Source organism: Malus domestica, chromosome 07, assembly GCF_042453785.1.
Source record: "Malus domestica chromosome 07, GDT2T_hap1".
In the NCBI taxonomy this organism is placed as follows: Eukaryota; Viridiplantae; Streptophyta; class Magnoliopsida; order Rosales; family Rosaceae; genus Malus; species Malus domestica.
This window is the reverse complement of record NC_091667.1, coordinates 34,016,177-34,031,714: the sequence shown is the minus strand read 5'-3', so window position 1 is coordinate 34,031,714 and position 15,538 is coordinate 34,016,177.

The following is a 15,538-nucleotide window of genomic DNA, read 5'->3' as shown; positions in this document are numbered from 1 at the left end:
GGATGAACAAATCAAAATGGGAGTCCCATACGCAGTAAACACATTACTTTTCACAATCATAGAACATTTCATAGGAATGCCCAGTAATGTCACCTCAAGAATTCATGACCAACTTAGTAACTTAAGATGTCCTTTAGTGATTTTAGATGGTACAAAGATGTTTTCATATCTAGAGTCATGCTTAGAGAAGACAGTAATCAACCATTTTGGAAATAAAAATTCATTAATGGTTTGCCAAACTTGTTTGCCCACAAAATCAGACAAGTTTTAGTCAATGAAGAAGGTATCATACCATATAATACCCTTACTTATGGAAATATTATTAATATTATCCAGAAGGAAAGATTAAAAATGTGTATTTATATGAAAATCACAAAACAAGTCAACAAAGACAAGTCAATAGCCAAATATGAATCACCCACTATTGCTTCGTCCAACAAAAGGAAGAAATCAGAAACCTATAATAGGTACCCAAGTACGAGAAACCCCAAATACAACAAAAAACAATTAACAAATAAGAATTTTGAAACAAATAATTTTTACGAGAAACCCAAGTCCAACAAGAAGTGGAAGACGAAGCCCTCAGGAAAATTCCACTTCGAAAAACAAAGAACAAAAAGGAAATTGCTACAAGTGTGGCCAATTCGGTCACTATGCAAACAAATGTAGAGTCAAGAAAATAATCAACCAGTTAAAGATCTTTGAAGAAGAGAAAGTCCAGTTAATTTAAGTTTTAGAATTAAGAGACACAAACCATAGTCAATCTGAAGATGATTTAGAGTTTAATTCATCTTCTTCCAGTTATTCCTTAAGTAGCCTTTCATCCCCTGACAATAAGATAGGATGCACAGATACTTGTTGTAAGAGAAATTCAATCCTTAATAAACAAGAAGAACAAGAAGATTTTTTTATCGAGTTAATCAGTAAAATAGATGACCCTGAATTAAAATCATTGTACTTAAAAAAAGCTTAAGAAGTTAGTTTCCCAAGAAGAGGAGAGTAGTAGTCAACCACAAGTAACTCCAAAAATCTGTCTTAGTACAACCCTGGAAATGTTTAGTAAAACTAAGAAAGAAATTACAGTGAAGGATTTACAAAGAGAAGTCAATAAGATCAAAGAAGAAATTAAGTTTCTAAAATTAGAAAACCTAGAAATTTGTTCACACCTCAGTAGCATTCAAACATAAGAATTTCTTAGGAACAATGAAATCCAACCCCATCAGATGAAAAACAAAATAATTCTACATCTGATTAAGAATTAGAATCCAAACCCGTAGATAATCCAACACAAAACTTAGTATTAGGATTACTGCAAAAGATTAGAATCCATAAATGATATTCTAAAGTAAAAATAATAATTGAGGATTTCTAGATAGAAACAATTGCCTTAATCGATTCAGGTGCAAATTTAAATTGTATCCATAAAGGTTTAATTCCTACTAAATATTTTCATAAATCAATAGAAATCCTTAGTGCAACAAACAAATCACCAATGCAGTTAAAATATAAAATTATGAAAGCATATGTTTGTCAAAACAATGTTTGCTTTAAAACATCATTCGTTCTGATAAAAAATATATCAGATCCAGTCATCCTAGAGCTATTATTCATAGATATATTATATCTTTTCAAAGTACACCACAATAGAATAACCACGAAAATGCTAGGACAAAAAATCACATATTTAAGTTCTACAAGGAAATAGATCTCAAAAAATTAAGACAATTACAAAAAGATAGTATTTCAAAAACCATCAATCTAGTTACCAAAAAATCACAACACATAAATTTCTTAAAAGAAGAAATTAATTACAAAAGAATTGAAAAACAATTAACAAATCTTTGGTACAAAACATTGACAACTTTCAAAAGAAACTTGTTAATGAAATTTGTTCTAACATTCCTAACACTTTCTGACACATAAAACAACACATCATTAAACTTCCTTACAATAAGAAGTTTGATGAAAAGAAAATACTAACAAAAGTCAAGCCAATTCAAATGAGTCAAGAAATCATGAAATTCTGCAAAACAGAAATTCAAGAACTTCTCAATAACGGAATAATTAGAAAGAGTAAATCACTCTGGTCTTGCCCTGCCTTCTATGTCCGGAAAAATACTAAATTAGAAAGAGGAACGCCTAGGTTAGTCGTTAATTACAAACCTCTTTATCTCTTGCCATCTCTCTGGTAAGCCCAGCATATGTATACACACACATATATTAGCCTTTCCACATGCACACACATGCATGCATGAGAGAGACTTTTTATAATTACGGACGCTACGTGTGCCAAAAAATATTTTGCATTAGTTGTTTTTCATGGACTTGGATTCTCTGCCCTCCCATTTCGGTGTCCTCCCCGTGCCCTCCTGTTTTGTGTGGTCACGGTTAAGCCACGTTAATATTTTATATTATTTTTTTATAAAAATAATAAAATAAAAAGAAATATTAATATAAAATATTGACGTGGCTTAATCGTGACCACAAAAACAGGAGGGCACGGGGAGGGTACCAAAATTGGAGGACAGACAATCCAAGTCCGTTTTTCATTGTAAAGGTGGAAAACAAACTAAACAGCCAAACTTCACTTCCAGTATCAACACCACACACGTTGAAACGTTTTGTTATTTTTGTTTATTTTTTTATTTACTTCCGTACATCTAGTTGTGGTTAATCAATTGCCTTAAAATCCTAAACCAACCGAACTCTATTTTTCTTTTTTCAATTAACATTTTAATATTGACTATTGCTTTGGCTTCCTCCAAAGTTAAACACCAAGAAAATTTCTTCGTGTATTGGTTGTTTTTCTAACGTTTCAAGTACTCAGTACTGAGTTCCTTAACCATCAACTCCAAGGGAAAGAATCCTCTACGGATTCCTTACTGCCGAATCCTCCGAATGTCCAATATTGCCTGCAAGCCTTGCCTTCATCACAGTCGCGAAGCCATCACAGTTTCTTCTTCTTCCTCGAATAGGTCCGCGAAGCCACAATCGCAACCTTGCCTCGAACAGGACCGGGAAGCCATGGATCCCCGCTACGATCCCGATGACACTGTCATCTCCTTCACATCCGTGCCCCTCTCAACCCCTCCCGCCGCCAACACCATCGTCGGGGATCTCAATGTAGAGGATCCGATGGCCGCTGTTGCAATCATAGCTTCTTCCTATTTCAATGTTGTCAAAACGTTTTCCTGACCATTCAATTTTCTCTTGAATGGCTAAGATTGAAGGATCCTCCAGATCCGGATAGAAGGGATCAGGAGAGGATCCTATTCTGAAATCCAAGACCAAGCTGACTTCTTGGTTTCAATTTTTCTCCCCTTCTTTCCAGTATTTTCTATCCATGACATGTTACATAGCCAATGCATGCAACCCAAAATGATGAAAACGAAGATTAAAAAAAAAGAAAACTAATGAAAAGGGTTTGAAAACTTTGAGATTTAATGATAAGGACAAAATAAAGGGTAAAGTGAATAGTACCAGGATTGACTTTTTAGTGTAAAAATGTGGTTTTTCGTTAAAATGAACAGTACCAGGAGCTTTTCGTTAAAGTTCCCTTAAAAAAACCTTATGAAGAGGGAACTTCTTATAGTACATGATACATCCATGAAAACTAAAAAAATCTTATAATTGATTCGAAAAGACATTTGTAGTTACTAACATTAACAATCAAATAAAAAAAATCCATCCATAAGTTAAAGACGATCGTTATTTGCAAATTACAAATATAGTGTCTTCATGCAACATCAACGGGGGTTGCCACCCATTTCTTCGCTTCGCCCCGCAAAAGTGCTCTCTCCCTTTGCATTTGTTTTCACAAACACGTACTTAATATGAACATCTGATAATTGGCTCAATAATTTGCTGTACTGTTGCTATTGTCCTATGGGTACATATGGTGGTGTCCTTAGGCCTTATAGGGCACATTTAACTTTTTATTTGCAATGGCCATTTTTCTTGTAATGTAACTCGTATAATTTTTTAGTTGAAAAATCAGTTTATATCTGCATCTTTGTTTGCATTTGTTGGAATCTTTGTGTTCTCTTATTTGGGTCTATCAATTTGGATGCGTGATCTGATTTCGAGCTCGATATGATTTTTTTAAGGCACCTAATGATGAAATTGGGAATATTTAATCGCTTCGAATACGGAATTCAATTTAATTTAATCTATTTTTTTGCATTTGTTATGTAAATTTGGAAGTGGATCCAATTAATTGAATCTGTTGCTAAAAAATTTCACAAAAGAAAAAACAAAAGCTCTGACTGAAAGTTGGGAGCTTCGAGAGTGACATCGACAATGGCGGAAAAGAGGAAGAAGAAGAACAGCAGCGACGAAGACGAAGACGACCCCCTGTGCGTCTCCAACCTCGACAACTCCCTCACCAATTAGGACCTCCACACTCTATTCTCCCACTTCGGCAAGATCGCCCAAGTCACAGTGAATCGTGAGATCCGCTAGTGTCGTGGCGTCTCCTTCGTGTAAAAAGGGAGGCGGAGAGGAATTTTTGGTTTTGGTCGAAAAGGAGGGATTTGGATCCTCTTGAGCAAGATACGTAAGTCGTTGAATGAAAATTAAACGGTTATAATTATTATAACTTTAAAAGAAATCTCTGTTTTTAGCCGTAGGATTTTCATCAAACGGTCCACATGTCTTGGTCAGGAGGATCCTCTCTATAAGCTCAAGAGAGGATCCAAATCCAAAAAGGAGGAGGAATATAGAGTCGTACGCAAAAAGAGTAATGTTATTCATACCATGTTTTTGTACTACATTTTTATACCATCTTAGGCATTATTTAATAAACTAATAATTAAGAAAAACTAGTTAATCAAATGATGATTGTGGAGTCTTTCTCCTTCCTTTCCTTGGGTTTTGCAAATTTTTCAAATGATGTAACTGTCCACATTAGATGCAAATTAAGGTGGTATAGAAATAAGGTATAAAACATGATATGAATAATATTGCTCAATTCAAGGAGAAACCTAACAAAGCGAACGTCAAAATTTTAATTTATAATCACTCTGCCACATGTCATGCATCTGTTGGTGGGTACTACTAGCTATCATTGCCACGTGATAGTACTATACCATCTAATAATTTCTCCTCCGATCATTGCCACGTGGTGCTCCTGTACCATCTAATAATTTCTCCTCACGGTCGACAAAGACAATAACGTTGAGGATATCGTCATGCGTGACAAAATCTCCTTACCCTCCTTCATCTCCAATGACGAATTCTCTGAGCCACTCGTAATATTTGGCCACGCTGAGAGCCACTCGTAAACAATGCCAGGAGAGCGTGAGTAGTATAATGGATCAGGGAGAAGATAGATTTTTTAGTGTGATCGGAATACAGGATGGTACATCATGTGTCACTATATAAATGGTGGGATATTTGTGCTAAAAAATTAATAACTTAAAAAATAAATTTCCAAAAATAAATTTCCAACCACTTATATAAAAATACGTGGTGTACCACTCGTGTTCCAGTCATAATGAAAATTTTCTCGTGAGGACAGCGTTTAGGGATTAGTCACCTTCAATCCCTTTTAAATTTTCGCAAGAGCACATGAGTCAGATCCTTAAAAGACACGAGTTACTCACAAAAAAAAAAATTGAAAGATGTAGCTTTACGCCATAGGCACACATGTATTAGTTTCAACCCGTTGTTTTCGTCCTACCTCTTCGTACGGGGAGGGCCCCATGCCCGACAAAGATGATAACTTTGAGGCTATCGTCATGCGTGGCCAGTATTCTAAAAAACGGGTTAGGCGCTGGACGATGGTGAGTCGTGACCCAAAGTGTTTTCTTGCAAATTGATTGGAAAAGTCGGCTGGGCTCTAGGTGGCCCCATGCGGTGCCTAGGCGGACTAGGGTTTTTTTTTTTGAAATTAAAAAATAAATAAATAATCCTATCCATATTACTATATTTCCTTATTGTCCTCCTATTTTGCATTTTATGTGGTTTTAAATTGTGAACTTATTGTACATGTGTCATTCTACAATAATTCTCACTATGGTTATATGACATATGCTTAATGTGTTTTTTTAATTTTGGACCTGTTGGATACTCTTTTTTCATTTTATCATTCTTTTATTATCTTATCTATGAATTTCATACAAATATAATTTTTGATAAGTGTCAATATGCACTTATTTACTAGATATACGAGAAATTTACCCATATCCGCCTAAGCGCCCGACTAGTTCCTAGTGTTTTTTAGAACCTTGTGCGTGGCAGAATCTTCATATCCTCCTTCGTCTCCAATCGTGAATTCTCTGATCCACTCGTAATATTTGAACATGGATTCCCTAGGATCCCCACATTCTCAGCTGTTCATCATATATTGTGTGGTTAGTTTTCGTCAGGTACTAATTGTGTTTAATTTAAAATAATAAAAGTAAAATAATTTATGACTGTACGATTTACGATGTTTCTAAGTGCCTTTTCTGTTTCCCAAGAGCACCAGGAGTCGGTCTTTGTAATACACGAATTAACACAAAAACTGAAAGACTTAGCATTTTGCCATAGGCCCATACAAGTCGATTGAAAGGTGATGTGTGGGAAAAGGATGATATCACATGTTTCTAGGTGTAATTACTCAATAAGCCTCTTGAGAAACGAGCCATACTTTTTTGTGTTTGTGGTTATTATTAGGAAATTTTAACGAAAAATTTTCGGTATTGTTCATTAAAAAAAAATCATATTTTTACATTAAAAAATCAATTATGTTACTATTTACTTTATCCTTTATTTTGTGCTTATTATTAAAACTCAAAGTTTTCAAACATTTTTCATTAATTTTCCTTTATTATAATGGTTTGTATTGCGTCCACTGGTTAAGCTAACAAGTAATATAATTCAAACTCAAACTCACACTATTAAAATAATTGGTCATACGACCTGACACTTATTTTGGCAATTGAAGCTTGAAACTTCATTTCAAAGGAGGTATCCAAAAGTAGTGATGAGGATTGTGAGAATGAGTTGATAAGGAAGGTATGTGCAATGGATACTTCTAGAGATTAAATTTATAAATTAAATTTGTAAATTAAACGATGTGTCACTAATAGAAAATAATCGTAAGTTAATTAACATTTAAGTGATAATCTAATCATCAACATCTACATAATTTGATTTAGAAATTTGGTTTCCCTAACATTATCCATGTACAATTATTAAAAAAATCAGACTCTTAATGGATTGAAACAGATATCTACGGTTAAACTAAATCAATCAGTTAGTTAACATGTCTCGAACGAGTTTACCCATTTCAATGTGAACCCATTAAAACTCAACTCAAACATTTAATTTTTCTTATAGTATCGTTTTATGTCTTATTAACGTGTTGTATGCAATCACTAGTAGGAAAAACACTTTGCGCGACGTAGGTCCTTCGTCGCGCAAAGTCCAAAAAACGTCACGCAAAAATTAGCGCAACGAACCTGCGTCGCGCGTTAACCGTCGCGGCAAGGCAGTGACAGAAGGGTTTGCGCGACGAAGAAGTAACCTACGTCGCGCAAACCCGCTTTGCGCGACGCAGGACCTGCGTCGCGCAAAACTACTTTGCGCGACGAAGAAGTAACCTACGTCGCGCAAAGTAGTTTTGCGCAACGTAGGACCTGCGTCGCGCAAACCCTTTTTTTGGCAAAAAAAAATTTTATTTAATTTTTAATAAATATTGTAATTAAATTCTAAATAATAATTAATAAACCAAGAAAAAAGTATTTGATTATAAAATATATGAAAATGTACATACAAGATGTCCGAACAAAAAAGAAAAAACTACAAGTAGTCTTCAAGCTACTAGTATCAGCAGGGTGAAGTGGCTGGAAGGTCAAAGGTGGAGCAAGATCAGGTGTTGGCATCGAGATTTGGAGGCCGGACATCTGTAAGGCCCGTACAATAGCCCTCATCTTCTCACCCTAGGCCGCAAGCTGACCTTTTAAGGTTGTCACGTCCTCCTTCAAGGCATTGACCTCTCATGTGGTCGATCTGGAAGAAGAGGCACCCGTCTCATGAACCCACGCCTTCCCCATACACCGAACAACATTGCCATGACAACGACCGAACTTCTGATCCAGGACCTCATTCAGGATCTGAAAACTTGCATCCTCGCCTTTTGGCCTTTACTTGCCTTTACTTTCCTGATTTGGAGGGTTAATAAACTATGCAAAATATATACTCGGCTAAAATACTACTCTAGTAAGAGTTAAGATGGACCATCCACAAATAAAGAAACTCATTTGTAAAGAATCCCAAGTGTTTAAAATCTATTCAGAACACTCCACAAACCCCAAACAAGATGGACCATCCTATTTCTGCCTAGAATCTGCCAATCTGGATACAGTAATGAGCTATTTTGTACTCATTATCTTATGTGCTTTCTTGTTGATGGGTGTATGTAGCAAACATCAGACAAGACGATGGTGGTCAATTTTGTGATCCTTTAGACTTTGAATGATCATCATCTCCAATTAGCCATTTCATACTTTAGTACTATCGTCAGATCCAATTAGCAATCCAATATCACCATAATTTTGAGTGTACAACTACAACAATAGAGGCACTTGAAAATAAGATGATAAGATGGTAACTTCATTCTGGTTAATCAAATATTTTAGCTAGCAGCAAGTGGGTCAAGGCTTGATACCAAAGTCATAACTATGATTTTAAAGCACATTTCAACCAACAAAACCCAGAGTACACATGATAAACTATAATTCATTGATGGGAATGAAACATCTGAGAAAATATGAACTCAACAACCAAACCCAGTGTGCTCATGTCAAATATTAACAACAAGGGAATTTGCGTATGTATGTCAAGACTCAAGAATCAATTAAACAATGTCACCCAAGATAATAATCAATCAGGGGTGCTTTCTGTATTAGGAAGCCCAGAACAATATTTAAAAAAAAGGCTATATGGGTTATAGATCAGAAAGGGGTGCTTTTGCATGCTCAGAAGATTTTTATGTAACCAAATCGGACAATTTTGGATAAGATTAAACCACAATAACAACAATATAGTTTATACCAGCATGAGTCCAGATCTCAATTCAATTAAAGTAACAAATAAAAAAAAAATATTTAAAAATATGAAATGGTGTAGACAAAAAGGAAATTACCACCACTTACCGATAAGTGATGCAGATGAAAACAATATGTCGATGACAACACAGAAGAACCTTACCAATACAAAAGATAAGAAGATGAAGGTGAAAAGGGTCTCACTGATGTAGGCTCTGTCCTGCCCAATGTATATAATGAACTCCTCGAGCAGCTAGACCATGTATGTAATGCAAATCAGATGAATTTCAAATATCAAACTCAGTAACAAATTAACATAAGAAAGAAGAAAAAAATTGCTACGATCAGAACAAGACTACGTTGATCAATACATCTTCTCACAAATAACTTTTTCTCATCCAAGGGACTGAAATTGATAGAACCAATCAGACATTAGGAGATGAAATTTGCTAGAAAATAGTGTTTAACACTAATCACAGTTGTAAACTGATAGTAACTTCCTCCAATGCTCAAAAGCATACATCTTCTCTCAAAGTTCACAATGTAACCAACCATGATCGAAACTCTCAACCAAAACCACCTTCCCACTTTCTCTGTTTTCTCCATCAAAACGAAAGTCCTAATCCTGCTATGCTATTGTTCATCATCCTAAACTAAATTCACCTGAACCCTCCAATTCGAAAAATAAATAGTCATTGAAAAAATAAACACTTTTTACATCAACCTTCAAACAATAAATTATAAGATCTCAATGTGTAAATTAGAATATTGGAATTGTTTCCTTCCATGCATCCTAATATCAGAAACAAGTAATTTATTTCACACACAATTTTCTCCAATATATCCACAACCACAACCCCAAGAAATTAAGTTGAACAGAACACCGACACATATAACTAAGTGATGCAGATGAAAACAACATGTCGAAGACAACACAAAAGAACCTTACCAATACAAGGGAACGAAGAAAAAATTGCAATCAACTTACAAAAACTTAGCTGGTTACAGAGTGTGAGATCTATGGCTGGTTGCAGAGGGTGAAGAATCCACCAATACCATTGAAGGACTTCGCCAGTATTGAATCCTAACCCTAAAATTCGATTTAACACTAAAACCCCCAATTTCTAATTTAACTTTCCAAATTGAATCTAATTACAATACCAAAATCTTAAACTTAAGGCATTAAAGCCTGATTCTGACCTTAGAAAGAAGAAAAATTAAGAATTAAGAAAAGATAGATACCTGATTCTGAGATGAATCTATGGCACGGTTTGCAGTCGGGAGTGGCTGAGATGAGCGATGGAAAGAAGCGATGAGTGAGAGGGAAGGATGAGGAGGATGAGGACCGGCTGAAATGAGCGATGGGGAGCAAGGATGAGGAGGAAGCTACAGGAAGAAGAGAGAGACCGAGTGAGAGAGAGGGAAGAGACAGTTTTTCAATTGCACGGTTTGCTGCGAAAATTTAAAAAAAGCGCCTATTTTTTACATGGCGCGACGCAGGTATACATTTTGACGTCGCGCAATATGATTTTGCGCAACGATCATATTGTGACGTCACGCAAGGCATTTATAAAAAAAAAATTATTATTAAATATACTGAAAATGTAATTTTTACTTCTTTCAAATTCAATTTTTTAAAAATAAAACCCACAATAATATATTTTTCTAACAAAAACCCGACCCGATCTACAATAATAAATTTAAAGCTACTTAATAAATATACATACCATTAAATTTTTTAAGTGTTATATGTACAAAATAAATAAAATTAAATTTACTTAATAAATATATATACCATTGAAATCGATGGGATACGCATTGTACGAAACTAATTTCAACGATCCAACCGTCAAACTTGTTTGTATATGCTCAAATATCGCATACGCCAAAAATCGCAAAAAAAAATTATTCAGAGATCAAGTAACGGGACAAACATTTTCGACGGATATAAACAAAAAATCACGATTTAACGGTAGTTTTAACTCCGATTTTGATGATTTTTTACGGCTACACTCCTTGACTCTATATGAATACAATGAACTAATTCGATCGTCAATTTAAAACATTTACACAAGTGGATACCACAAAATCTTATGTTATACTTAATGAAAGTATAAATGAACTCAAGTGTTAGTGGGTCTATTGTTTTAATGGGATACGTATTGTACGAAACTAGTTTCAACGATCCAACCGTCAAACTTGTTTGTATATGTGTTGAGATCGCATACGCCAAAAATCGTAAAAACAAACCTTCAGAGATCAAGTAACGGGACAAAAAATTTCGACGGTTATAAACGAAAAAATCATGATTTAACGGTTATTTTAACTCCGATTTTGATGATTTTTTATAGCTACACTCCTAGATCCTATATGAATACAGCGAACTGATTCGATCGTCAATTTAAAATATTTACACAAGTGGATACCACAAAATCTTCTGTTATACTTGATGAAAGTAAAACTAAAATCTAAGTGTTAGGGAATCTAACGTTTTAATGAGATACGCATTATACAAAACTAGTTTCAACGATCCAACCGTCAAACTTGTTTTTATATGCATCGAGATCGTATACGCCAAAAATAGCAAAAAAAAAAACCTTCAGATATCAAGTAACGGGACAAACCTTTTCGACGGTTATAAACGAAAAAAATCATAATTTAACGGTTATTTTAACTCCGATTTTGATGATTTTTTACAGCTACACTCCTGGATCCTATATGAATACAAGGAATTGATTCGATCGTCAATTTAAAATATTTACACAAGTGGATACCACAAATCTTCTGTTACACTTAATGAAAGTATAAATAAACTCTAAGTGTTAGTGAATGTATCGTTTTGATGGGAAACGCATTGTACGAAACTAGTTTCAACAATCCAACCGTAAAACTTGTTTTTATATGCTTCGAGATTGCATACGCCAAAACTCGCAAAAAACAAACATTCAGAGATCAAGTAACGGGACAAAACTTTTCGACGGTTATAAACGAAAAATCACGATTTAACGGTAGTTTTAACTCCGATTTTGATGATTTTTTACAGCTACACTCCTTGATCCTATATGAATACAATGAACTAATTCGATTGTCAGTTTAAAACATTTACACAAGTGGATACCACAAAAGAAAAAGGCAATGCAAGAACCCCAAAAGAAAACAAAAAGGCAAATTAAAAAAAAAAAAAAAAACACTTTGCGCGACGAAGACATACGTCGCGCAAAACATCTTTGCGCGACGTCGGTGCACCTACGTCGCGCAAAGTTAGGAAAAAATCATAAAGCATATTGGTTTGGCGCCAAAACTTTGCGCGACGAAGCTTGGCGTCGTGCAAAGCTGTTTTGTGCGACGTAGGGTTACCTTCGTCGCGCAAAACAGCTTTGCACGACGCCAGGCTTCGTCGCGCAAAGTGTCGTTGCGCAAAGTTAGTTTACGCGACGTGTTCTGTATAGCGTCGCGCAAACATACTTTGCGCGACGAAATTTGCTACGTCGCGCAAGTTTCCGTCGCGCAAACATGTTTTTGTACTAGTGAATATTGCCAAATCTACCCCGTTTTGTTAAAAAACAATTGAGCTCCAACCACATAAGATAGCAAATCGACAAAATAATAAATCTAATCTTAAATGCTCGTATTAATATGACCTTGACACAAGTTAACTAAAAAAAATACAAAAATGAAAGAAAAAAGAAACTATATATAAAAAATTAAAGACTCATATTTTTTTTGCTTGTAAAGTTCGTGAGCAAGCTCATGTTTTTCCACAGGACAACTCATTAAATTTGATTCAAAGAGTTTACTTGAAATAAAAGATTTTTTTTTTCACGTAATCTACATATCATGTCTTATATTTTGAAGAGTACAGTTATTTTTTTAGAGAATTTTAACAAAAAGCTCATGGTACTGTTCACTTTAATTAAAAACCACATTTTTACACTAAAAAGTCAATACTAGTATTATTCATTTTACCCTATATTTTGTTATTATCGTTAAAACTAAAAGTTTTCAAGCCATTTTCATTAGTTTTTATTTTTATTTTTTCAAGTTAATATTGACATCTTCAGTTTGCATTTTTTTAATATCTGTGGCAAAAAAAATGCTTATGTGACAATCTTAAAGTATATTATGTTTGAAATTTTTTTATGCTATACAGTTTATGTTTTATATATCTCTTCCTCTTCCTTTTTCTTTCGGGTGTGCTATCCACACACCATTTGATAATTTTTTTCCGTTGATTTTCTTCAATTCATCTGATTAGAAGGTCAAAAAAGTGTGTGAGAAGTAAAACCGGATGTGTGGACATCACACCTCTTTTCTTTATGCAGTCTGCGCTACCACACCAGTCTCACATTTGTCTATCCCCTAGCCGATCTAGCTTCTCTTCTGTACCATTTATTCTTTCTCTCTCTTCTTTGTAGGTGAGAAGCTTGGAAAGAGAGAGGGTTGCGAACGATCGACAAGAGAATAGGGACAGCTCCTTTTGGTTGTGCCCTCTCTCTTTCTTTCTTCGCCCTCTATTTTTCTTTCACATGCGCCATCACACATTTCTCCTCCTTAGATCCCAGTAGTTTGGCTATAATTTGTCGGTGGAAACATACGGGTTGAATGTTGAAGTAGGACTCGAATAAATAATATATATAATTCGGTTTACAATAGATAACTGGTTAAACCGAATTGGAAGCGTCACAATTGAACTACTCGTTTCATTGATAATTACTAGCGTATGGGCACATTTTGTTTTTGAAATAAAATGAGAGAGAAAGAGAGTGATAGAGAATGTGGGAGCATGAAGTTTTTTTTTAATTAATTAATTATTTATTTATTTTTAAATTAGAGATATGTTAGGATTATATGTATGTGAGGTTTTGAAAAAAAAAGCAAAATTTGGTTGTGTGAAATTACATTTTTGGCCATATTTCTTATTAGTTAGAGAGTTAAACTGATAATTTCATAGGATTTTAGTTGACAATAAGTGTTTTATTAATTAGTAGAGATATGTAAAACCAAACCGAATCGAGCCCATGTCATTCGACTTCATTTTTGGTTTGGGAAGTGAGGACTGAATCAGATCGAATCGCCAACGTCTTCTCTGCGTCCACATGTCTCAGAAAATGTTTTGGCCACGTTGAGCCACTCACAAACAATGTCAAGAGAGCGTGAGTGATGTAATGGAGCAAGGAGAGGACAACATTAGTTGATTGTTCACCTTCAATCCCTTCTAAATTTCGCAAAAAACGTGGGCACCAAGAGTCGGTCCTTATAAAACATGTGCTCGTATAAAAAAAACAATTAAAATCCAACCACATAATATAGCAGATCGACAATAAGAGACATAAGGGAGTCTCCCCACCAATTCTACCGACAATGGTTCCACTCACTTCATTAACTACCAAATTCAGCACCTCCAAATCCACAAATTTTGAAAGCGAAAAAGGAATCTCCCTACCGATTCTATTAAACCCAAGATTCAAAACCCTAAACGTCCTCAAACCCAAAAACCGGGTGGGCAAATTTCCGTTCAACAAATTCCCCTCGAGATCAAGCACTTCAAGCTTCCCCAACCCCCAAATTTCCTTCGGAATTTCGCCACCAAATTCATTGAAAGGCAGCGATAAAACTCTAAGCTCACTGAGCTTGTGAGGGAATTTTAATTTGGTAATTGAAAACATTTTTTAAATATAATTATTGAGAACATAATCTTCTCAAGTTTTTGATCTAAAGGATCACTTATGGGTTCATCGTTTTCGGCACAATGGGTGCTTTTACAGGACCAAAAAGGGTATGAGTTTCAAACCTTATCAAAGTGGACAAATAATTAGGCACTTATTATGAAACCAGACCAAGAAATATACACTATTTATGAAAATGTATCAATTACTATACACTATTTTATGAAACTGAACTTAATAATTAGACACTATTTATGAAACATGACCAAGAACTAGGCACTATTTACGAAAGTGGAGCAAGACCTAGGCACTATTTATGAAACTAGACCAATAAATAGTATAGTATCATTTAGTTTCATAAATCGTATAGTGTTCTATTAATAAACAGTGTTTGTGATGGACACACAGGTCCTACAAGTGAGGTTTTTTTAAAAAAAAAATTTATATTAAAATTGTGTCATTTTATTAAAATTTAAGTTTTTTTTTTATCTTCGTATTAAAATTTAAGGGTTTTTCATTAAAAGTTTGTCAAATTGAAACTTGAACAATGCTATTTGGTTTGTCTCTTCCATTTTGACATGCCCCAATAGAGTTTGTTAGTTCCAAAAATAAAAAAATAAAAGTTTGTCAAATCGAAAAGGAGACAAATTATTTTTTGAGTGGGGGACCAACAAACAAAATATAGTTCAGAATTCTTTTACAAATAATTTGTGGTTCAATTCGTTTAGATAAAAAATATATATATATATAACCGAGATGACCGGTAAATTTCCAGTCGGTGCGGTAGCTACTGCTAGTCAGCGATACTATAAATACCAAAGCTTATGAACTCCTCAACCT